The sequence below is a fragment of the Rhinatrema bivittatum genome, chromosome 2, assembly GCF_901001135.1.
Source record: "Rhinatrema bivittatum chromosome 2, aRhiBiv1.1, whole genome shotgun sequence".
NCBI lineage: Eukaryota > Metazoa > Chordata > Amphibia > Gymnophiona > Rhinatrematidae > Rhinatrema > Rhinatrema bivittatum.
The window spans coordinates 576,203,573-576,227,311 of record NC_042616.1 but is presented as its reverse complement, the minus strand read 5'-3'; the positions used below and the strand labels follow the sequence as shown (position 1 = coordinate 576,227,311).

The 23,739-nt window shown below is 41.5% G+C and overlaps 1 long non-coding RNA gene across 2 annotated transcripts in view; it reads left to right on the top strand.

Annotated features, from left to right (window-relative positions):
- LOC115086214 overlaps window positions 1-22,080 on the top strand; it is a 59,915-nt gene extending 37,835 nt beyond the window's left edge. For both annotated transcript variants that reach the window (XR_003855159.1, XR_003855160.1), the window contains exons 3-5: window positions 18,562-18,607; window positions 20,600-20,742; window positions 20,905-22,080. This is a non-coding gene — a long non-coding RNA (uncharacterized LOC115086214). The remainder of the gene's footprint in view (window positions 1-18,561; window positions 18,608-20,599; window positions 20,743-20,904) is intronic.
- The last annotated feature ends 1,659 nt before the right edge of the window (window positions 22,081-23,739 follow it).

Here is a 23,739-nt window from a genome sequence, read left to right as displayed (position 1 = left end):
AGCTGAAGATCAAATACATACACAGCAAGGGTTTCTAAACACAGGAAATACTAGCAATAGGTAATATATCAAATACAAAACCTGTGTATATATAGTATTTTATCAATTTTTATTTTAACAATATCAAAAAATAGTTCATTAAAAAATGTTTTGTTAATATAACATCATACACAGTATATCATACCTACAAATCATTCACTCACCATTCATACTCTTCATAAAGACATTATAGATGACAAATTCCACGTATTACAAATTACAGACAATATTAAAACACATTATTTATTTATTTATTTATTTATTTATTTATTTATTTATTTAAAGCTTTTCTATACCGGCATTCATGATACAATCATATCATGCCGGTTTACAAAGAACACGGGGGTGCAATAACTTTGTTCTTTTAACAAGTGCAGAGGAAGCAAAAGTTACAATATAACAGGGTTGTTGAAACTGGGGAAGGAAGAAGAGAAGAATAGACATGAATAATAGAATCTTTACAGAAATAAATTAATTTACATTGTGCGGTAATGTCTCTTTATGTATATTATTTACATAATGCAGTAAAGTTTATCTAATTATTTATCTAATTATTTCTCCAAAACTGTTGTTTCGTATTACTTCTTTTTTTTCATGGTGGTGTAATCCTTCCAATTCACTATCTTCAGATATATCTATTTAATTTATTCAATTAAATTCTTCTCATTGAAAAAAAAGAAGTAATACGAAACAAAAGTTTTGGGGGAATAATTAGATAATGTGTTTTAATATTGTCTGTAATTTGTAATATGTGGAATTTGTCATCTATAATGTCTTTATGAAGAGTATGAATGGTGAGTGAATGATTTGTAGGTATGATATATTGTGTATGATGTTATATTAACAAAACGTTTTTTAATGAACTGTTTTTTGATATTGTTAAAATAAAAATTGATAAAATACATTATATACACAGGTTTTGTATTTGATATATTACCGCCAAGCTGAAGAGCCATAACCTGTTTAGCCTTTTTTCATATGAGAGATGTTCCATACTCTTTATCATTTGTGGTGCCTTTCTTTAAGTTGTGCTATATCTATTTTGAAATAGGTTGACCAAAACTGCATAAGGTACTCAAGATGTGATCATGCCATAGATCTATATAGAAGCAGTGTGATATTCTCAGTTTTATTTTCTATTTCTTTCAAAATAATTCATAACATTCTACTTACCTTCTTGACTGATGCTGCACAATGAGCTTAGGATTTCAATGCATTGTCCACAGATATTCCATGGTTCTTCACTTGAGTGGTAAATCCTAATAAGGATTACAATAGTGTGCACATATACAGGCCGATTCAGTAAAAATGCGGGAGAGCGGACAAACGCCTGCTCTCCCAGCACGCGCACCGGCCACTTGCCGGTGTGCGCGATACAGAATGCAAATAAGGTGGTGCGGTAGAATCGGGCAAAAGGAGGCGTTAGGGACACTAGCGCGTCCATAGCGCCTCCTTTTAGCCCGGAGCGGCGGCTGTCCGCGGGTTTGACAGCCGACGCTCAATTTTGCTGGCGTTGGTTCTCGAGTCCGCTGACAGCCACGGGCTCGGAAACCAGACGCCGGCAAAATTGAGCGTCCGGTTTTCGGCCCGACAGCCGCGGGCCGTATTCAAATTTTTTTTTATAAACTTTTTTTACTCTTTGGGACCTCCAACTTAATATCGCCATGATATTAAGTCGGAGGGTGCACAGAAAAACAAAATTTGGAGAGGATCTGCCACTTCCTTTTGTTTTGGAGCAGAGGGAAAAGGTGGGAGAGTCATCCAAGGCACTTTTAAATGCACTTTTCTATATCATACCAACTTTAATATGGCTATATGTAATTGGTGACCCACCATGATGTTCGCTAGGGATGTGACTTGGGCTTCGGACGATTGAAAATATCAGACGATATTTTCAAAATCGTCAGAAATCGGGGGCTCCCGATAAGAGAACCCCACAATTTTGTTCCTGGGGTTCCCTTATCATTTTGGGGGAGGGCGGGAAAAACGGCACACCTAAACAATCCCTAAACCCACCCCGACCCTTTAAAACTGTTTCCTTAGCTTCCCCCACCCTCCCGAACCCCCCCCAAACTTTTTAAAAGTACCTGGTGGTCCAGTGGGGGTCCCGGGAGCCATCTCCCGCTCTCGGGCCGTCGGCTGCCACTAATCAAAATGGCGCCGATGGCCCTTTGCCCTTACCATGTGACAGGGTATCCATGCCATTGGCTGGCCCCTGTCACATGGTAGGAGCACTGGATGGCCCGCGCCATTTTTAAAGATGGCGCTGGCCGTCCAATTGATTCCGGTTCCGATTCACATCTCTAATGTTCACAATTCTGTACAGAGTTGTGATTGGCAGAGTACACATTTTTAACAAGTGTCACATCTGCCTGCCATTTTTAAACTTGCTTGGAAACATTTAGTCAGGTTGATTCATCTAATCTCTCAAGCTGTGATTGTTGGTCTATCTATTTTCAACAAACATAGCTTCCACTAAGCACCAGTCTGAGCATTTGAAACTGAAGACAATTCACTCCAGGGTGCTAAACTTTTGCACAAATATAATTTTTTTCTCTCATTTGTTTGAAAAAAAAAACATAGAAAAAGGTAAACAAAAGTGAACATGATGTAACTCAGTTTTAATAATATGGAAGAAAAATATGGTTAAGTGGAAATAATTTTTTTGTTCTCATTATCTTACACTTGACTTATATTATGCATTTGCTGATGAAATATTTCAAGAATGAAAGATTTGAATTGGCAATCAGAGTATCCTGCATGATATTGCAGACATTTAATGGTTCCCATAATGCTTTAAAAATTCCTGCTGTTTTTTAATTTGATATCAGAGTCACTGTTGAGGAATTAGAGCTGAATGTCAGGTGCAGGAAAAGAATATCCCTGAACCAGAGATTGTCTCGAAATATGGCATTGTGTTGGGTATAGATACAATTCACAGCATGGTGTTTGGGTGAAAATATAACTCAAAGAGTGACATTTGCAAGGGAAGTAAAATAATTTTTCACATTGTGCTCCATTTTGGGATTTCTTAGTATACCCATGAATGACTTTGGATTTTAGTAATCATCATTTTTTTCAATCAATCTATCCTAGCTGGCAGCTATATGTCATTATTTCATCATATTTTGGTGAAAGTGAAATTATGAGCATTTGAGGGTCACCATTTTGTTACGTTATTCCTCTGTTGGATCTCAAAGAGAGAAGGCAGAGATTCTGAAGCTCCGTGCTTCGAAACTTAGAGGGAAATTAAAGTTTTGAAAAAAAGACAGGTCAGTATACAAAGGGGTTTTTCTGGGTAACCTTTGAGTTATTCAGATAAACCTGAAATTTTAAATTCCTATCCCACTAACCAGATACATTTTACCCAGGTAAATCATTGCCTGGAAAAATGCATCTGGATAAAGCCAGGGGGGGAGATTACAAGGGCATTTCAGGGTTAGATGAATTTATCCAGCTAACTTCCTGGAGGATTTATCATTTTGCTACAATAATAATAATAGCAAAATGATCGCCCACAGGAAAAAAGGAGCTGGGGTGATAGTGAGCAGGCAGCTGCATTGCAGTGGTGTGTTTTCCATGGTTGCAGCTACACTGCACACCATTGCTCCCATAGCATCAATGAAATAGCTGTAGCTTTTTCTGTTGCTAATATAGGTGATAATGTGTGATACATTATTGCCCGCAGCATTACAAGTCCCTAACTGTCTTTGACTCCGCCTAAACTATATCCAAACTCTTCCCCTTTCCATAATTTTAATTTTCAATTCACGATGAGGTAGTTATCACATGCGTAAGGTTGTTATCATGTGCGATAACGCTCTAACGCTTGCGATAACGATCCATCGTGATTTGAAAAATGACCCCCTTTGCCGGCTAACCCAGATATTCAAAGTTATCTGGGTAAGTTATTTGGATAACTTTAGTCATGCTGGGAGGCAGTCCTAAAGTTATCCAGATAAACTTACCCAGATAAATTTGTGGTCTGATATTTATTTAGCAGTGCAGTTGCTCCGCTGAAATTACAGTATGTTAGCCAGATAAGTTTATCCAGGTAACTTACCAGAAAGCTCACAGCTGAATATCAACCTCTTAATTTATAGCACAAAGTGTGCTGTTAGAGTTACTCATTTACACTGTGTCTCACTGCTGCTTGGGGTGCCTCCTAGTGGCAGGAGAAAGTCTATAATCCTTGAGAAAGGTTTACAGTACACATCATCAAGATAAGACTACCACTACAGCTGACATTGTGCCAGGGGCTGCAGGAAAGATACAAACAGAGATATTGTCTGTCTTGCAATGTATGGCATATTTGTGCACTGCAGTGGCTAAGAGATAGCCTCCTGCTTTCTCTGTGTAAAAGAATTAGTGTATCAATGTACTAATTCTTGTGTGTGAATCTTAAACTACGTTTGAATTATTTTCTTAGGAGTGAATTTCCAAAGAAGTTACACATGTAAAAGTAGCATATAGGCATGTACATAGTTTTCACACATGTGTATGTTAGTATATAAATATCAATAATCTGTGCATATTTTCAATTTTTCATGCACGATTACCTACTCAAAAAAAGGGGTGTCCTGGGGTGGAGCCAAGAGATCTGCGTGGAAGTTTCTATTTTATAGAAATGCAAATGCATTAGGCAACTTAGTTGTGAAATTTTATACTCGCTAAATATCTAACACAGTTGATATCAGATTCATCTGTTGTCTGCCAAGAGGCAGGCGCAACTAGCGTGTCCCTAGCGCCTCTTTTCGGACAGGAGCGGTGGCTGTCAGTGGGTTTGACAGCCAATGCTCAATTTTGCCGGCGTCGGTTCTCGAGCCCGCTGACAGCCACGGGTTCGGAAACCGGACGCCAGCAAAATTGGGTATCCGGTTTTCAACCCGCGAGCTGCGGGCCTATTTCAAATTTATTTTTTTTTTACTTTTTTTTAACTTTCGGGACCTCCGACTTGATATTAAGTCGGAGGGTGCACAGAAAAGCAGTTTTTACTGCTTTTCTGTGCACTTTCCCGGTGCCGGCAGAAATTAGCGCCTACCTTTGGGTAGGCGCTAATTTCTGAAAGCAAAATGTGCGGCTTGGCTGCACATTTTGCTTTCTGAATCGCGCGAGAATACCTAATAGGGCCTAATAGGGCCATCAACATGCATTTGCATGTTGCGGGTGCTATTAGGTTCGGGTGGGTAGGATGCGCGTTTTGGACGCGCTATTATCCCTTACTGAATAAGGGGCTATTACCCCTTACTGAATAAGGGGTAAAATTAGCGCGTCCAAAATGCGCATCCAATCGCGGATTAATGGTGCGCTCCACCGGAGCGCACTGTACTGTATCGGCCTGTCTGTGCCTTGTAGTGCTCACTCATGCCACTGTGCCTGCTACCATGGTCCTCACGTTTTGTACGTTTTTTAAATACAAAATTCAAGAAAATCTTGAGAAGAAAAATTCTTCTGGATGCAAAAAAGAGAGAAAATACTGGACAAATTTTACATTTGGTAGAAGCGGAATATAAGTATTTTTAGAAAAAAAAAAAAAGAAAAGTGGAAAGAAATATGAGTTTGGTAGATGGATATGAGAAGAAGATAAAGATGCACCCATTGCTTGCTAGTGTCATACAGGATGCTAGGCTCCATGGACCTCTGATCTGACACAGTTTAGTCATTTTTATTTTTTTATGAGTACAGATGGCTGTTTGTCAGTGTGCAGTAGGATTGTGCCTTACATTCAAAACCTGACATTGCAGTCCAGCAGTAGCAGCAAATGCAAATACCAGTGCCAAGAAATGTATTTCCTTCCCCTCCCTTTGGCAATCATTTAATTATCGTATAATTACATAGCCTTATTTATTATACTGCTATATTTTTTCATGGATTGCATAACAATGTTTGATGCAGTCCCTGTGGAATCTATTGTTTCTTTACTTATTGGTCTTTAGGAAGAATTAACAAAAGACTGAGTGTTGGTCCAGTCACAATTTACTGACAGGGTTTGTTGACAATGTCTTAGCTTCCTAACATAATAAAGTGATTAAAAGATGCCATGTCAAACAACAACCTGACTTTGTTAATGAATAGGAACAGGTAAAGTAAGTGACCCGTAAAAGCAGTTAAAGGATTTCAATGCCATTTTGTACATTGTCAAGGGGATCTGTAGAGTGGTGTCTTGTAAACTTTCATACCATTGGATATCATGCAAGATATAGAACATTTGCATATGCAGTGTAACATTTCAACAGAATCATGGCATTTGCTGGACCTTTATTTAAAATAGTCACAATATAGACTAGCTGACGATAATTCCACATTCTGAAAGCAATATAAAACTTGGCTTTTCTCAAAGGCTTTTACGTAACTTTATTGTATGTTTTGTCGACCTTGCTGTCAGGATTGTTAAAAGTGTTTATGTGTTGTTCATCACCTTGTACATCCATGCGAAGAGGCAGTTTATAAATGGGAAAATAAATTATACCTCTTACACAGAGCAGTGTACAATAATGTTTGAAAATCAGTTGTCATCAGTGAACCTTTGGTTTGAAAGTTCATTTTCTTTTCTGAATAATTGTGAAATTTTTTTTGGAAGTCCTCAGATGTGTGTTGGTGTCTCTCCTCACTGGCTTCCTCTTCTCTCTCTCTCTTGCTTTTCTTTTCTCCTCTGTCTCTCCACTGTTCTCTATTATATGCCTCTCATAACTTCTCTTCCATTAAGACAAATCCCCTCCATCAATAATTCCCAATGCATCCAATTAGCTGAGCGTTTGAAATAGTGTACATACTAAAAAGTTAACACCTGGTCCGAGGTAGGTATTACATTTTTGACCACAGTAAGCATGCCCCGAATAGTACATGAAGGAGATAGATATATGCTAAAAAATTAAGACTTGGTCCAAAGTAGGTATTAAAGTTTTGGCCATAGCAAACATGCCCTGAATAGTACATGACGGACTAGATGGTATAAACCCAAGAGTTCTGAAAGAATTAAAAAATGAAATTGCAGATCTATAATGGTAATTTGTAACCTATTGTTGGGATCGTCCATTGTGCCTGAAGATTGGAGGGTGGTTAATGTAACCATGATCTTTAAAAAGGGCTCCAGGAGTGATCCAGGAAACTATAAAGCGATGAGTCTGATTTCAGTGGTGGGAAAAATCATGGAAACAATTCTAAAGAACATAATCACAGAACATATAGAAAGACATGGTTTAGTGGGACACAGCCAGCTTGGATTTACCCAAGAGAAATCTTGCCTCACCAGTCTGCTACATTTTTTGAAGGGGTTAGTAAACATGTGGATAATGGTGAGTCAGTGGATATAGTATATTTGGATTTTCAGAAAGTATTTGACAAAGTGCTCCATGAAAGAGTCCTGAGAAAATTAAAAAGTCACAGGACAGGAGACAATGTGTTGCATTCGGTGATCCTGCCCATGGACCGCTGCTCTTACTACTGACCCAGCCCGAGGTGTGGAAGGAGACCGCCAGCACATGCAGTGGGATACTGCCACCAACTTCCTCATCAACCGCCGATGTGTTGAGACATTGCTGATGGCCCCTGCACAGTGTGGCCTCCCTATGCATGCGCAATTCTCCTGGACCTTTAAAGGGACTGCAGTGGAAAAGCCTGGCAATCTCTGAAAATGAAGTCATTGATGCTGCCCTATAAAACGGCAGCCCTCAAACAGCTACGTGCCTTGGCAACATGTCAGCCTGCTTCTTCTTAGTAGTGTGAGTTGTCAGCATCCTGACTCTGGTTCCTGTGTCTTATGCGTCATTATCCTTTGGTCAGTTTCAGCTCGTCTTCAGTTCCAGCTCATCTTCAGTTTCTGGTCTTCCCTAGTCCTTGGGGTTTCTTCCAGGAAAAAATAGTGGAAAGTGTTCTAAACATCAAAATCACAGAACATATAGAAAGACATGGTTTAATGGAACAAAGTCAGCATGGCTTTACCCAGGGCAAGTCTTGCCTCACAAATCTGCTTCACTTTTTTGAAGGAGTTAATAAACATGTGGATAAAGGTGAACCGGTAGATATAGTATACTTGGATTTTCAGAAGGCGTTTGACAAAGTTCCTCATGAGAGGCTTCTAGGAAAAGTAAAAGTCATGGGATAGGTGGCGATGTCCTTTTGTGGATTGCAAACTGGCTAAAAGACAGGAAACAGAGAGTAGGATTAAATGGGCAATTTTCTCAGTGGAAGGGAGTGGACAGTGGAGTGCCTCAGGGATCTGTATTGGGACCCTTACTGTTCAATATATTTATAAATGATCTGGAAAGAAATACGACGAGTGAGATAATCAAATTTGCAGATGACACAAAATTGTTCAGAGTAGTTAAATCACAAGCAGATTGTGATAAATTGCAGGAAGACCTTGTGAGACTGGAAAATTGGGCATCCAAATGGCAGATGAAATTTAATGTGGATAAGTGCAAGGTGATGCATATAGGGAAAAATAACCCATGCTATAATTACACGATGTTGGGTTCCATATTAGGTGCTACAACCCAAGAAAGAGATCTAGGTGTCATAGTGGATAACACATTGAAATCGTCGGTTCAGTGTGCTGCGGCAGTCAAAAAAGCAAACAGAATGTTGGGAATTATTAGAAAAGGAATGATGAATTAAAACGGAAAATGTCATAATGCCTCTGTATCGCTCCATGGTGAGACCGCACCTTGAATACTGTGTACAATTCTGGTCGCCGCATCTCAAAAAAGATATAATTGCGATGGAGAAGGTACAGAGAAGGGCTACCAAAATGATAAGGGCAATGGAACAACTCCCCTATGAGGAAAGACTAAAGAGGTTAGGACTTTTCAGCTTGGAGAAGAGACGACTGAGGGGGGATATGATAGAGGTGTTTAAAATCATGAGAGGTCTAGAACGGGTAGATGTGAATCGGTTATTTACTCTTTCGGATAGTAGAAAGACTAGGGGACACTCCATGAAGTTAGCATGGGGCACATTTTAAAACTAATCGGAGAAGAAAGTTCTTTTTTACTCAACTCACAATTAAACTCTGGAATTTGTTGCCAGAGAATGTGGTTCGTGCAGTTTAGTATAGCTGTGTTTAAAAAAGGATTGGATAAGTTCTTGGAGGAGAAGTCCATTACCTGCTATTAAGTTCACTTAGAGAATAGCCACTGCCATTAGCAATGGTTACATGGAATAGACTTAGTTTTTGGGTACTTGCCAGGTTCTTATGGCCTGGATTGGCCACTGTTGGAAACAGGATGCTGGGCTTGATGGACCCTTGGTCTGACCCAGTTTGGCATTTTCTTATGTTCTTATGTTCTTATGTTCTGTGGTCTTTGTCTTCTAATTGTTTCAGTCCCTCTGGTCAGTTGTCAGTGTTCCCCATCTCTTTGCCTGCCTAGCTATCTGCTCCTTGCCTGCCTACCCTGCCTATCCATCCGCGCTTCCTTTGGATGGACTTCCCAGTATTGATCTTGTCTGCTTCTCAGATTCTGCTTGTACTCTGCCTGCCACTGAACCTCTACCTGACTACTGGATATTCTTGGCCTCCGCCTGCCACTGACCTCAGTATGCTTCTGATCATCTCTTAACACTGCTTGCCTTGACCCAAGCTTGCCTTTGACTTTGTCTATTTGTTCCAGCTTATTAGGAATCTTCAGCTCATCTGCAGAGGCCCCACCTAAAACTTGCTGGCCCCAGCACCCAAGGGCTGAACCTAAAGAAAACATGGCCTGGTATAGGCAAAGCTCCAGCTGGACCTCTGCCTCATCCGACTCCACTAACCAATGGTGGGGACCTCCAGGGCTCCCCCTGCAGGTTGCACCAGCTCTGCCTTGGTCCAGTAGTCCACATCCACATCCACAACACAATGCCCAGCCCTATTGTGGATTGCAAACTGGTTAAAAGATTGGAAACAGAGAGTAGGGCTAAAAGGTCAATTTTCTTAGTGGAGAAGGGAAACAGTGGAGTGATTCAGGGATCTGTACTGGGTCAGTGTTTTTTAATATATTTATAAATGATCTGGAAAGAGGTACAATGAATGAGGTGATCAGATATGCAGACGGCACAAAATTATTCTGAGTTGTTAAATCACAAGCGGATTGTGAAAAATTGCAGGAGGACCTTGCAAGACTGGAAGTCTGGACACCCAGGAAAAGGATCTGGGCATCATAGTGAACAATATACTAAAATCCTCTGATCAGTGTGTTGTGGCAGTCAAAAAAGTAAACACAATGTTAGAAATTATTAGGAAAGGACTGGAGATTAAAATGGAGAATGTAATAATGCCTCTGTGTCACTCCATGATGAAGCCATACCTGGAGTACTGTGTGCATTTCTAGTCGCTGAATCTCAAAAATAATATAGTTGCATTGGAAAAGGCACAGAAAAGGGTGAACAAAATGATAAAGGGGATAGAATGGTTCCTCTTTGATGAAAGGCTAAAGAGGTTGGAGCTTTTCAGTTTAGAAGTGGGCTATGATAGAGGTCTATAAATGATGAGTGGAATAGAACACGTAAATGTAAATCAGTTATTTACTCTTTCAAAAACCTCATAGACTAAGGGACACTCCATGAAGTTAGTAAGTAGCACATTCAAAACAAATTGGGGAAAATTATTTTTAATCAATGCTCAATTAAGCTTTGGCATACATTTTTGGAGGATGCGGGTAAGGTAGCTAGCATACCTGAGTTTATAAAAGGTTTGGACAAGTTCATGGAGAAATCCATAAACCGTTATTAACCAAGTGGACTTAGGGAATAGCCACAGCACGATAGCAGCATGGGATCTATTTACCCTTTGGGATCTTGTCAGGTACTTATAACCTGGATTGGACTCTGTTGGAAACAGTATACTGGGTTTGATTGGCCTTGATTTGTGCCAGTATGGCAATTCTTATATTTTTATGAGAGTATACCACATAATTTAACATGTATCCACTAAAGCCACATTTGCATATAACTTTCTTTTCTTCAATTACATATTTGTACATGGTGATTTTAGCACATGCACACTAAGATGGTAACTTTTAAACCGGTGCGTGGGTGCACAGTTGATGTACGCGTCGGCTCGTGCCCAGGGACATGGCTATTTTCTACATTGTGTGCATATATGCACGCATGTTATAAAATAACCTGGTCATTGTGCACCAAATGTTAAGTGAATGTGCACATGGGCTACCAAATCCTTCTTCTACCATGTAAATCGGGGGTTTTTAAAAAGGGCGTGTGCCCACTCCAGTCCTAGTTTACCAGTTCAGCAACCAGTTTGTCCAGTTAATAGCTAAGTCCTCCACTCTCCCCAGTCACCCCAGAACCTTTAAACTTCTCTGAAATGGCTCAATCCTTTTAATTTTATGACTTGCACATCATCTATAGCAGAAATATAGTTACGCGGTGGGGAACCTCGGTGCATCATGCCGCGTAAATATTTATGCACGCATCTCTTGGCCAGGCCCGAAACACATACGCCCCACTCAGATCATGCCCAGCCCTCCCCTTTTTAGAAATATTTTAGAAAAGTGAACCTCGACATTTACAAGTGTATCTGGGTGCTTTTTAAAATACGTTCAGCACATTCAAGCCCGACTTATTTGAACATCCCCCAATTGATGTGCATGCTGGGCTTTTAAAATTCACCTTTAACGTCTTTTCAGACCAGTTTGCAAACATGTTAGGGCATTCATGTATATTAGGCATGCACATTCGTTTTGAATGAATGGACAAATCTCAACAAATGAGGCCAGTTTTGGTTCATATGAGTAACACAAATAAAAAATTAGCCTCAGATGAAAATGCCCCCAAATTTTCAGAAAGTTTTGTATTTATGCATAAAAGAATAATGGGCTTCCAGCAGGAGTAGGCCTTGGCCTGGTCCAATCCCTGGGGCTTGGGTAGAAGCCATGTCCCATTGCTGAGGCTGAGGCCCAGGTCCAATGTTGAGGCCAGATTCCAGTCTTCAAGGCCCAGATCTAGCCAATGTCAGAAGTGGAGGCCCAGTCAAGGATAGGTCCTGTTGTTGAGACCTGGGCCCAATGCCAGAGCCAGATCCAACACTGGGTACTTTCACTGAGTCCTGGGTCTAGGGCCAGGCCCAAGGCTAAGGCCTAGGCCTAATGCAAAGGCTCAAACAAGGATGAGCCCCAACATTGGGCCAGGCTTAGAAATGGGCCTCAGTGACTGGGCCCCAGCCTTGGGCCGAGCCCTAGGGTCAGGCCTAAGTCTAGGCCCAGACCTGGGCCTTAGCAACTGTGACCCAGCCTCAGCTGGGCCAGGGCATCAGTTTCAGACTTAGGGCTCAGCAACAGGGAAACATCCACAACTCAGACCTTGGAATGGGACCTAGGCCTAGTCACAGACCTGGGCTTCAGTGAAGGAACCAGCCTCAGCCAGACTATAGCATTGGACCCAAACCTATAGGCCTAGGTTTGGGCATCGATCAGCAAGACCTGTGTTGGGCCAGGACCTAGTGTCAGGCCTAGACCTAGGCCCAGGCCTGGTCCTTGGTGATGTGACCTGGCCTTGGCCAGGACTCGTCTACAGAATCTTGGGCCTAGTCCTGGACCTCAGTGACAAGACCCGGCTTCAGCATTAGATTCATGCCTAGGCCTCAGCAATGGGACCCAACCCTGGCCACATCTCAGCATCCTGCCTAGGCCTAAGTTCAGTCCTGGGTCTTGGCATTGAGACCCAGGACTGAAATTCAGCCCATTTTTCTTTTATAGTAAAGTCAGTAGAATTTTCGCCCATTGACTTCATTGTAAAACTAAAACAATTTATTTATTTATTTATTTATTTATTTGTTGAACAGCTTTTCTATACCGACATTAAAATACACATCATATCGGTTTACATTTCAACAAAAAGGAGGAAAATGCAAAGAACAGGGGAGGGGGAGGTGGACAACTGTAAGATAAAAACTAAAAGGCTCATGAGCAGCAAGCCAAGCAAGGTTGCAACTAGAACGGAGAGAGGAAGAAAGAAGGCTAATAAATTACAAAACTATAACATTTTTACATATTTACATATGATAGGTAACTACATAGGATTTATGATTGAGAGAGCGTGAAAACAATGGGTAAGGAACGTGTAGGGGGCAGGGGTCAAAGAAATTAATCTGGGAAAGCTTGTTGAAAAAGCCAAGTCTTAAGCTTTTTTCTGAATTTGAAGGGGGATGGCTCAAGACGGAGATTGAGAGGAAGGGTATTCCAGAGTGTGGGGCCAGCAATAGAAAGGGCATGGTCCCTTGTGGTTGTAAGACGGGCTTTCATAAGAGGGGGGACTTGTAGTGTGTTTTTGCGGTTCGTTCTGGTGGGGCGGGAGGATTTTGCGAGTTGTAAAAGTTCACTGAGCCACGATGAGTTGTTTGTGGATGACTTTGTGTAGAATGGTGAGGGTTTTAAACAGGATACTAAATGGTATGGGGAACCAGTGTAGGTCTTTGAGGATGGGGGTTATATGGTCGGATTTGCGAGTGTTGCTGATTATCCTTGCCATTGCGTTTTGTAATATCTGGAGTGGTTGAAATGAATAACCAAATCTTTTTTTTGTTTTTAAGCTAATGAAGCTAATTGAGGTGCCCTTGAAACAAATGAACGAACTGAAATTTTTTTCCTTCTGCACATCTCTAATGCATATCTAATGCACATCTCTAATGCATATCATGCTATTATTTGTGCACATTAAATGCCCCAAGTAAGCTTTAGGGCATGTTCCTCTAAATTTCCATGATTCATGTGGATGTACTGTCATGTCATCGTAGTTTAACTTTTTGCTTTTCAAATATTATTTCTTTACAATGTACAATATTGCACTATAGCAGAGTAATAGATTAGCTAAATACATGTGGCTGTTGGTTACTCTTGTGTGTGACAGAATGTTAATTTTGGAACTCCATAACACATTGGTATCTATACAAATTCTAATTGATGGTGCTGCATTTGGTCACAAATATACTGTACTTCAGATTATTTGTATGCATGTTGTGTGTACATTATTACAAAATTGTAGAACTGTCATACAATATGATTTGAAGGAAAGTCATGCAACTGTCATATCATGGTTGTTCAGCCAAGCCTTCCCCACTACAAGCCCCATTGTCTGATCTAGAATTGTTCCATCACTCACTTATGTAAACAAATAATCCACATTTCACGCTTAGTAACTATTAAGAGGTCGACTCCTTGCCCTCCTCTTTTGTACATAGTATTTATATTCGTTCACCCTCTCTTTATTTCCTATTCCCAGTTAAGGCATCCTTGTTATAATGTAACTTTTATGTTCCTTTAACTATCTCTTGTTGATTGGTTAGTTATATTTACTGCTTAGTTCGATGTAAACTGAGTTGATTTGATTTGTATCAAGAAAGTCGGTATATAAAAGCCTTTAATAAATAAAATAAATAATAAATATCATATCAATTATTTAAGTAACTTATTTATTTGCAGCATTTATTTGGATGCCTGTTTTTCTAATATCTCAAAGCATAATGCAATAATACATATGCAGAGGTGGCAACAACCAATGGTAAAGCAGCTTTAACCATGCTCAATCTGTTCTAGTCTCCGTGAAAATTCAACTTGTCATGTTGAAATAATTATTAGGGTTAAAACTTAGCATTTTATTTTGCTGGCAATTTTCTTTGTTGCATAGAGTTTTGCATATGTATTCCATGCATTTCTGGGGGTGCTGAAGGCAATCTAGGAAACGCACATTGGAGGTGTCTATAAAATTTAAATTCATACATCAGCATGTGATACCAATCATGAGGCATATTTACTAACGTGAGTTTCTGTGGATTAAATATCTGCGTAAAGGAATATTAGGCCTAAAGCACAAAAAAGGTAATAAACGGATATAGTAACCCTTTGGCTAAAGCTGAAACTTAACTACACCTCAAGTGGTGTAGTTAAGTTGAAGTATTATCCATTTTTGGTTACCATGAGCCACAATAGGCGCATCCATTCTCCTTCATCCTACCCCCTTCAATGAATAGAATAGATCCTCCCACATGCATCTCCTTAAGTGACAATAATAGCAGCCCCCGACACATCTTACCTACGTGCAAAGATGACCCCCCCCCCCCCTCCCCGCATCCCCGATGAGGTTCCCTCTCCTTTTGGTTCCCTCTACCTTATGGGAAAAGGATTCTCACTCCAAGAGGCAGAAGTGATCATTTCCTCCTGACCCTCATGCTTTGTTCTTTAACAGGGCACTTGCTGACCAGAGGTTCTTCTTTGCTCTTCACATGGCTCTTTGTCATTAGGAACCTAAGTTTTAGCACCTACAAAATGGCAACTAAATTTAAGAAAATGAATTGCAGTCCTAAATTTAGATAAATTAGAAAATTTAAGGGGTCATTTACTAAGTTGTGATATTTTCCTCAATGGTAAAATACTGCAGGGGAAAATACCATGGCTTAGATGAGTCTCCTCCACAATGCATGATGGTGGCCCTGCATCCTGGAGCCACCATCTTTCAAAGGGGGTGATGTAGCCTATAGTTCCTCCCTGCCCTCCAAATGTTCCCTAAGGTAGACCACATTTCCAATTGTGCTAAAAAAGGTGATAAATTAGTCATTGTTGCCATTACAAAACCTCTTCTCTTGGTATCTCAAACTCAGGCACCCAACTCTCTGAGCTACCCAAGGACCATTCAGTCCCCCTGACAAAATTAAAAGTATTCCTGGTGATCTAGGGTAGTACAATGTAGTGCCCCCTTTGTTCCATGTCATTTGAGATATGGAACTTTGGGCTGCCTCATGAGGTCTCTATAGATCGCCACTGATTTTTACATCCTGCTGAGGCTCCTTTAAGGCCTAAGCTCGAGAACATCGGGACTTACTTTACCATCCTGAAACTCCCAAGCTTAGGCTCTTGAGTTGTAGCTAACTTTCGATCAAATAACAGGGCTTGTTAATTTTGAGGAAAGACATGTTATTTGATTTACATGGTTTTGCCCAGTCATGAGACAATTAGCATGAATTTTCATGATAATCAGCTCATTACCATATTCACATTGTAGGGGAGGGATATAACACATTGGGATAGATTTTAAAAGGGTTACGCGCATAAGTTATGCGCGTAACCCTTTCAAAACCCCCCTGCACGCGCCAAGCCTATTTTGCATAGGCTCGGTGGCGCACGCAAGCCTTGGGACGCGTCGGGGGGCGCGCATCATTCGGGGGTGTTCTGGGGGCGTGGCCGCGGGTGTGGTTCTGGACTAGGGGCGTTTCGGTGTGGCCCAGGCCTCCAAAATTGCTCCTGGGCCAGAGAATCGCGCTGCGGCGGCCGGCCAGCGCACGCGAGTTACGCTTGCCTGGGGCAGGCATAACCTTTGCGATAAAGGTAGGGGGGGTGTAGATTGGGCTGGGGGGGTGGGTTAGGTAGGGGAAGGGAGGGGAAGGTGGGGGGAGGCCGAAGGAAAGTTCCCTCTGAGGTCGCTCCAATTTCGGAGCGGCCTCGGAGGGAACGGGCAGCGCGCGCAGGGCTCGGCGCGCGCAAGGTGCACAAATGTGCACCCCCTTGTGCGCGCCGACTCTGGATTTTATAAGATACACGTGGCTACGCGCGTATCTTATAAAATCCGGTGTACTTTTGTTTGCGCCTGGTGTGCGAACAAAAGTACGCGCGGGCGTAGTTTTATAAAATCTACCCCATTGTATTTAAATTACTGTTTGTTATTGCTATGTTAAAGAATTTTCTGTGTTGTAAACTAATGCAGCTTAGTAAATGACCGCCATAGGCTCCTATATTTGGCCAAAAATGTAACAAAGTCTATGCATCTGAAATTAAGGAGGTCCATATTCAAACATCATTTAGATGGATAACAATAGTTATCCGTCTAAATAACATTCTTTGAATCCCGTAAAAAAGGGGACGGGGGGGCGGGCCTGCGAAAGGCCACAGCCATTTGCACCATGGCGGTGCGATTTCGCCGGCCATGGTGCAGCTGGCTGCAGCCTTTCACACAAATAGCAACACCATAAAAGGTGTTGTTATTCGCCGCACTACTGTCGGCGATAATGTTCCTCACATTATCGCCGGCAGTGGTGCCGTGAGCGACTTCTCCCTCTCCCCACCTCCCCTCCAGCTAATTTATATCCTATCACATGCGAAAAGGCCCTTTTCACTTGCAATAGTGGTTTATCCCGTGAGTTAGGGCCTTATCGTGAACGATAAGGCCCTAACGAATGCGATAAACCTTTAGTAAATAACCCCCTAAATGGCTTACCTGGGTATAATGAGTGCTTATCTGGCTAAATTCTTGCTGGGTAACTAGTTAAATCAGGGGCATTGGGGGAAATCCGGGGGTGGGCAGGAGGTGTACTGGGGAGGAGCAAAGTTAGCCGCATAAGTTAACCAGCTAACTCCGATATTCAGAGTTAGCTAGTTAACTTATGTGGCTAACTCTTGTTGGGCCATAGGGCTGTCCTAAAGTTAGCTGGTTAAAGATAATGGGCTATCTTTAAGATAGCCGGCTGTATTCAGCAGCACCGCCATGCTGCTGACCATACCCTGCTAGCTAGACAGAAATGGTTATCTGGCTAACTAGCCGAGCCACTCAGCAGCTGAATATTGCCTCCTAGGTTCCCAAGAAAAGCAGTGAGCAATTTATGAAAATTAACCTCTTAAACTAATGAGATGCAGGGCATGTTTGTTAAAAAGGTCATGCTAAAGGGAGTACAGGCTTTTTCATGGGGGTATAATCTGCATCCTGCAATCCCCTGTGCTAACCAGTTGAAAATGCTCTTCTCCCCACCGCCCCAACAAAAAATCCATAGGAATTCCAGCTCCTGACCTCCCCTCCCTCACCTTAACACAAAAAAAGAGTGGGTTTTGGACCCTTCAACCCTGATGCCTATCCCCCACCCCTGACACACAAAAGATTGAGGTTTCTGTAAATACATATTCAAAGGAACTGCATGAATTGATAAATCACAGCACACAATAACATATAAGTTTGAGCAACCAAGCGTATTTGCTTCTTTGGATTTGACTGTTTTCGTCTTTCATCTCTAATGTTATGACTTTTTGTCAGATAACGTGATATAAGATACTTCAGCAAGATTGGATTAAATTACTAGAATGCCAGACTTCAACATACAGTATCTGCTCAGTCTGAAAAAGTCAGAGGAGGAAAGCAAATAAGGCAGGCATGTCAGCGAGTTTGATTATGAGGCAGTTCAATGCATCTCATTTAACAGTAAAGCGTACTGTCTTTGTTCTCTGTTTAGGGATGACTCTCTGAGAATGAAAAGGTTCTTTTCATAGTGTATCAAATTCCATTTTAATAGGTTCACTTAGTTTCCCTATCTGATGTGGCAAACCTGGGGACGTGCCTGACATTTTTAGAATGCCTATTTAGCTTTTTCTAAAACCTGCTGAATAATATATAAAGGTAAAACAGTACTGGTAAAATACATGTGTGTAATTCCACTGCATTATTTCTCAGTGGTATGGAATCTGCATGCATTCTTTTTCTATTTGATTTTAAATAATCACATTGCTTAACAAGTATCCGCTTCTACCTTCACATCCTACCTCATTCTTTTAACAGGTGTTGGTCAACTCGTAAATGCGAAATAAGTGTCAACAAATAAATGGTAGGTGAGACCTTTTTATTGGAATAACTTATCCTCTCCATCATATCAGATCATTAAGGCTCACTGACCGACAAAGGGAGGGTAACTCTCGAAAGCCAGTCGCAGATGTATTAAGATAGTCCAATAAAAAAGAATTGCTTCCAACTTATTTGCTGGTCCTTATTTCTACGCTCACAGAAACAAGTGTTTCTTTTTTTTTTTTTCTCGTGTCATTTAGAATGTCTTCTCTCTCTCTCTCTCTTTTTAGTTCCTATCCTAAAAGTCGCACTTGAGTTTGTTTCTATTCCATTGCTTATGAATTTTAGTTTTTATTTCTTTCAAAGTTATTTTAGCTTGCAGTGCTGATTCTTTTTATCTGATGCTTTAATTATAACTGGCATGAAGGAGTAGCCTAGTAGTTAGAGCAGTGGGCTGAGAACAAAGGAAGCCAGGTTTTCAAACCCTTCTTTTTCCCATTGATGTTTGTAACCCTGGACAAATCATGTCACCCTCCATTGCCTCAGGTTCAACTTTAGGAGATCATTTACTAAGCTGTGGTATTTTTCCCAGTGGGATTCACTAAGCTGCAGTATTTGCTACTGTGGCTTAGGTGCCCTCAGTATAGATCATGTCATGGCAGCCATCTTTTTAAAGGTCCTAGAAGCCCAAGGAATCCATCGCCCCATGAGGCAGCAAAAGTAACCTAACCAATTTTTAACAATATTGGGTTGCCAAGGGCAAGCCCTGCCACCTCTCCAAACACCTTACCTTCTAGTCAACCGCCTCCCCACAAGAGCTTGCCCACACCCAACCTCCCCAGTCCTTACTGATCAAGCCCTGGTGGTCCAGTGAGGCCCAGAGCACCCCCTCTGGCTCCAGGCCTGGCATTGTTATTTTTCAAAATGGTGCTGGCCAGTTGAGGTCCTACCTTTGCCAATAACAAAACAGTAGTAGAAGCAGCTGCTAGATAATGGGGCGTGTGCACTCCTGTCTGGTATGCAATGTTATACAAATAGTTATTAGACCGGTAGGTTACACTAGAAAATCATTGTTACCAGAGGAAGAGTAGAAAGCTGATAGAAGATTATAATAAAGGCAATAGAGTAATACTTTCCAGCCTTACAAAGCTCTCTGTTTAATTGATCCCTGACTTGACCAGACAAAAAAATAGATTTTAACTCTGAGCTACCTGTACTGGCAGGAGTTCCATGGCAACAAGAACCATGATATCCATGGGTTTCCTTTAAGTAAGGAACTGTCAGACAAGCTATCTTACTACAGAGGAAAGATAGGATGCAGAGAAAGACAAAACAGAAAAAAATCTATAGAGTTTGCAGTTTTAAGGCAGAGAAAGAGGAAACATATGAGGTAATCAACTGGTTACAAACTTTGGGGTGGCCAATGGTTCTCAACCCAATTCTCAAACCCCATCCTGACCAATCTGATTTTCATAATATCCACAAAGAGTATTAGTTAGATATTTTCAATCAGTGGAGGCAGCACATGCAAAAATACCTTGTGAATATTAATTGCAGATATCCTTAAAACTAGATTGACAGGATGGGTCCTGATGGCCAGGTTGAGAACCACTGAACTTGAGTGATTAAAGCAAAAATATAATCGAGCTTAGGAGAAAAAATATTTTCTGTAGCTCAGTTCTGCCAAATTCTAGAGAGGATGAATGGAGAGGAGAAGGCAATAATATTTAACAACACTGGGGGGGAAAGAAAAGTAAAGTAAACGAAACAAGACAATATATATAAAAGAACACAGGACAAAGTCTTAATGGAACTTTATAATGTTCTATTGTTAATTTCACTGTTAATGTCTTTATATTACAGTTTATTACTATTGTAATGTTTAACAAAGATTTCAATAAAATAATTTACACCAAAAAAAAAGAAAGAAATATCTTCTATTCATGAAAATGTATTCTTCTGAATTTTCCATATATTTTAATTGTGTAACAGGTTTATGATTGCCATTGAAACCCTGTTTATGTCCCAATTCCAGTTCTTCAGAGTAATTCGGCCAAATTTCTGACAGGCATATATTCAATTTGTGGCAGCCTCCAAGATGAATACATTTACTTATTCAATAGCAAATCTGGTTCAACTTTCTGCTGTTGCTGCTATATAGCTCCATTCTTTCCTAAGGTAGGTTTGTGTGTGTGAGTATGTGTGTGTGTGTGTGTTTCTTTCTTGTTTTGCTATCTCCTGAGAGAGGCTCCATCTGGAACTCAAATATCAGTCATATCTAATAAAATTGTTTCCTTTCTTTTTAAATTATGAGCACCATCTCCATGTTGCTTATTTCAGAATGAATTGCAGAGTCTGCTAGAGGACAGCATCTGGGTATGATGCACCCATTCAACTGGATGTTAAAAGAAGTAAAAGTGCTTATAAGAACTGACGGCACAGCACTGTTATGACTTTTCTATTCAGGATGGCATTGTGCCCATTCTTACTCAATCACCAGTTATCTTGGTCTGGAACTGTTTTGACTAAGCACTAAGCAGATGGCAAATGAGAATCTGACTATGAACCAGAGCTGTCCCAGCCCGCCCCTTGCCCGTCCAGACTACGCCCCCCCAGTCCGGTCCTTTTAGCTGCCCCGGCACTTCTGCGCATATCGGGGTTACGTGTGTGGCCGGGCCCTTTCAAAAATGCACGCAGGGGCCTGCCACACTTTTAAAATGTGTGCGTTAATGTATTACAAGCAGGAAAATAGGCACCGATCTAAAAATCTGAATACAAGGGGCTTATTCAACTTCTACAAGATACATGGGGACTCTCAGCAGCCTCTTCCAAATGTAAGATGCAAATATTTTTATTTGCCCTATGCAACTACATTTTTCCTGAAAATTTTTCTAAATCCCAAGCAGGAGTGAATTGAGCTATTTATCTCTCTGTTTCTGGGAAGCAGCTGGAAGCAAGCTGTAGCTCTTAATCTGACTTTTGCAGTCAGTTATAAAAAAAAATGTAGGCTCTGCTTTCTGATCTTGCAAGTGTGGTTTTTTTTGCAGTAATTAGCGCTGAATATTTTGTAGATATATCTTACAATATTTTCGAAATGCAGTCTTTAAAGATTAATGCTACAGTTTTTGATAAAGGTAAAACAATATTTTATTAAAAATCACTTTCCCTCTACACTTGAAAGGAACTTCTAGCCCTAACAGGTTTCCAGATGTGAATGCCAGCAAAGGGGAAAATACTAAGACAAAATCAATTCCCAGCCACAGCAATTTTCACAGCCATTAACCGCTATAATTATTCCAAACTGCTGGGGTTGCACTTCGTTATACATGATTTGTGGTTGTTCCACTTTGGTATGTTAGAAATATTTTAATCCTGCAGGAGTGTGATTGATTTTTTTTTTTCCCTTTAATAGAATAAAAAAATTTGACTTGAGATTATCGGATGCTGTGGTTTTGGTATTCTTAGTCTAAACTGGTCTTCAGCATCAAAAGCATATACCATTCATTTTTAAGCATCAAATAAATTAGATGCCTTGGCCTTGAACTTTGTTATTTCAGGTAACTTTCATATTCCCACTGTCTCTGTCTTCCCCAGAACTGTTAGAAAAAATGTGTCTGAATATCCATATTCATTTAATTTTATTATTAAATTTAATAAATGCAAATAAATATATTCAAAAGGATCTAGTTGCGTTAAAACATGGCTAGATTGCATGGTTAGAAAATTGCTCACCTCTCTTCCCCCCCTACCATGCGGGTAAAAATATACACTCTGTTTCACTGTTGCCTGTGCTGGAAAGAGTGGGCCTGGGAGCAGGCTTTGGGGCCGATGCAATACAGTGCACTCTATAACCCGCACTCCAACTTGGGTTAAATAGGTGCTAATCCACCCCTAATGCAATAGGGGGATTAGCGCCTATTTAACCCGCATCAGATGCGGAGTGAATGAGATAGCGCTAATCACATTCAAATGCATGGGAATTACTCATTCACTCCGCATGCAAAAAAAAAAAAGTGTGCGTCTCAGATGCACATTTTGCTCTCAGATATTAATGCCTGCCTGGAGCAGGCATTGATAGCTGAGCGCAGGTAAAAGAAGTACAGAAAAGTACAGAAAAAACAGCTTTTCTGTACTTCTTTTCCTAAGTAAAAAAAACAAACAAAAAAAAACCTCTGCAGATGGCCGGTTACGAAAACCGTTGCCAAGTTTACCGGCGTCGGTCTTCATAACCGGCAGCCGCGGCGGGGTCGCGTTAGCAAGGAGGCGCTAAGGTCACGCAAGCGACCCTAGCGCCTCCTTTTCAGCGCCCGCTTTCCGCGCTTTTTATTGCATCGGCCCCTTTGGGTGGAAACAGGAAATTAAGTGCTGGAATTTCATTTTGGAATCCCTCTGTGTACCCTACGATGTGTACTTTGCACATGCTATAAAAAGTTTTAGACTTGATGGGGACTGAGCCAGTTACCCTAGAGGGTAGAGGTTAAAAAGATGCAGAGGAACCACATAGTCAAGTGGAAGCTGTCACAGAGTGTGAACCACTGGCTTTGGCATAGTTGATGTAGCCTAGCAGGCAAGTCCTCTGCCTCCTTTCCCCCAGCATCCACCTCCAAGGCTTGTCCCCGCTGGGTTCCTCTGCCTCCTTTCCCCAGTATCCACCTCCGAGGCAGGACCCCGCTGGGTTCCTCTGCTCCTTTCCCCAGTATCCACCTCCAAGGCAGGACCCTACTGGGTCCCTCTGCCTTCTTTTCCCCAGCGTCTACCTCCGAGGCAGGTCCCCGCTGGGTCCCTCTGCCTTCTTTCCCCAGCATCCACCTGCGAGGCAGGACCCCGCTGAGTTCCTCTGCCTCCTTTCCCCCAGCGTCCACCTCCGAGGCAGGACCCCGCTGAGTTCCTCTGCCTCCTTTCCCCAGTATCCACCTCCAAGACAGGTCCCCGCTGGGTCCCTCTGCCTTCTTTTCCCCAGCGTCTACCTCCGAGGCAGGTCCCCGCTGGGTCCCTCTGCCTCCTTTCCCCAGCATCCACCTGCGAGACAGGACCCCGCTGGGTTCCTCTGCCTCCTTTCCCCCAGCGTCCACCTCCGAGGCAGGTCCCCACTGCGTTCCTCTGCCTCCTTTCCCCCAGCGTCCACCTGCGAGGCAGGACCCCGCTGGGTTCCTCTGCCTCCTTTCCCCCAGCGTC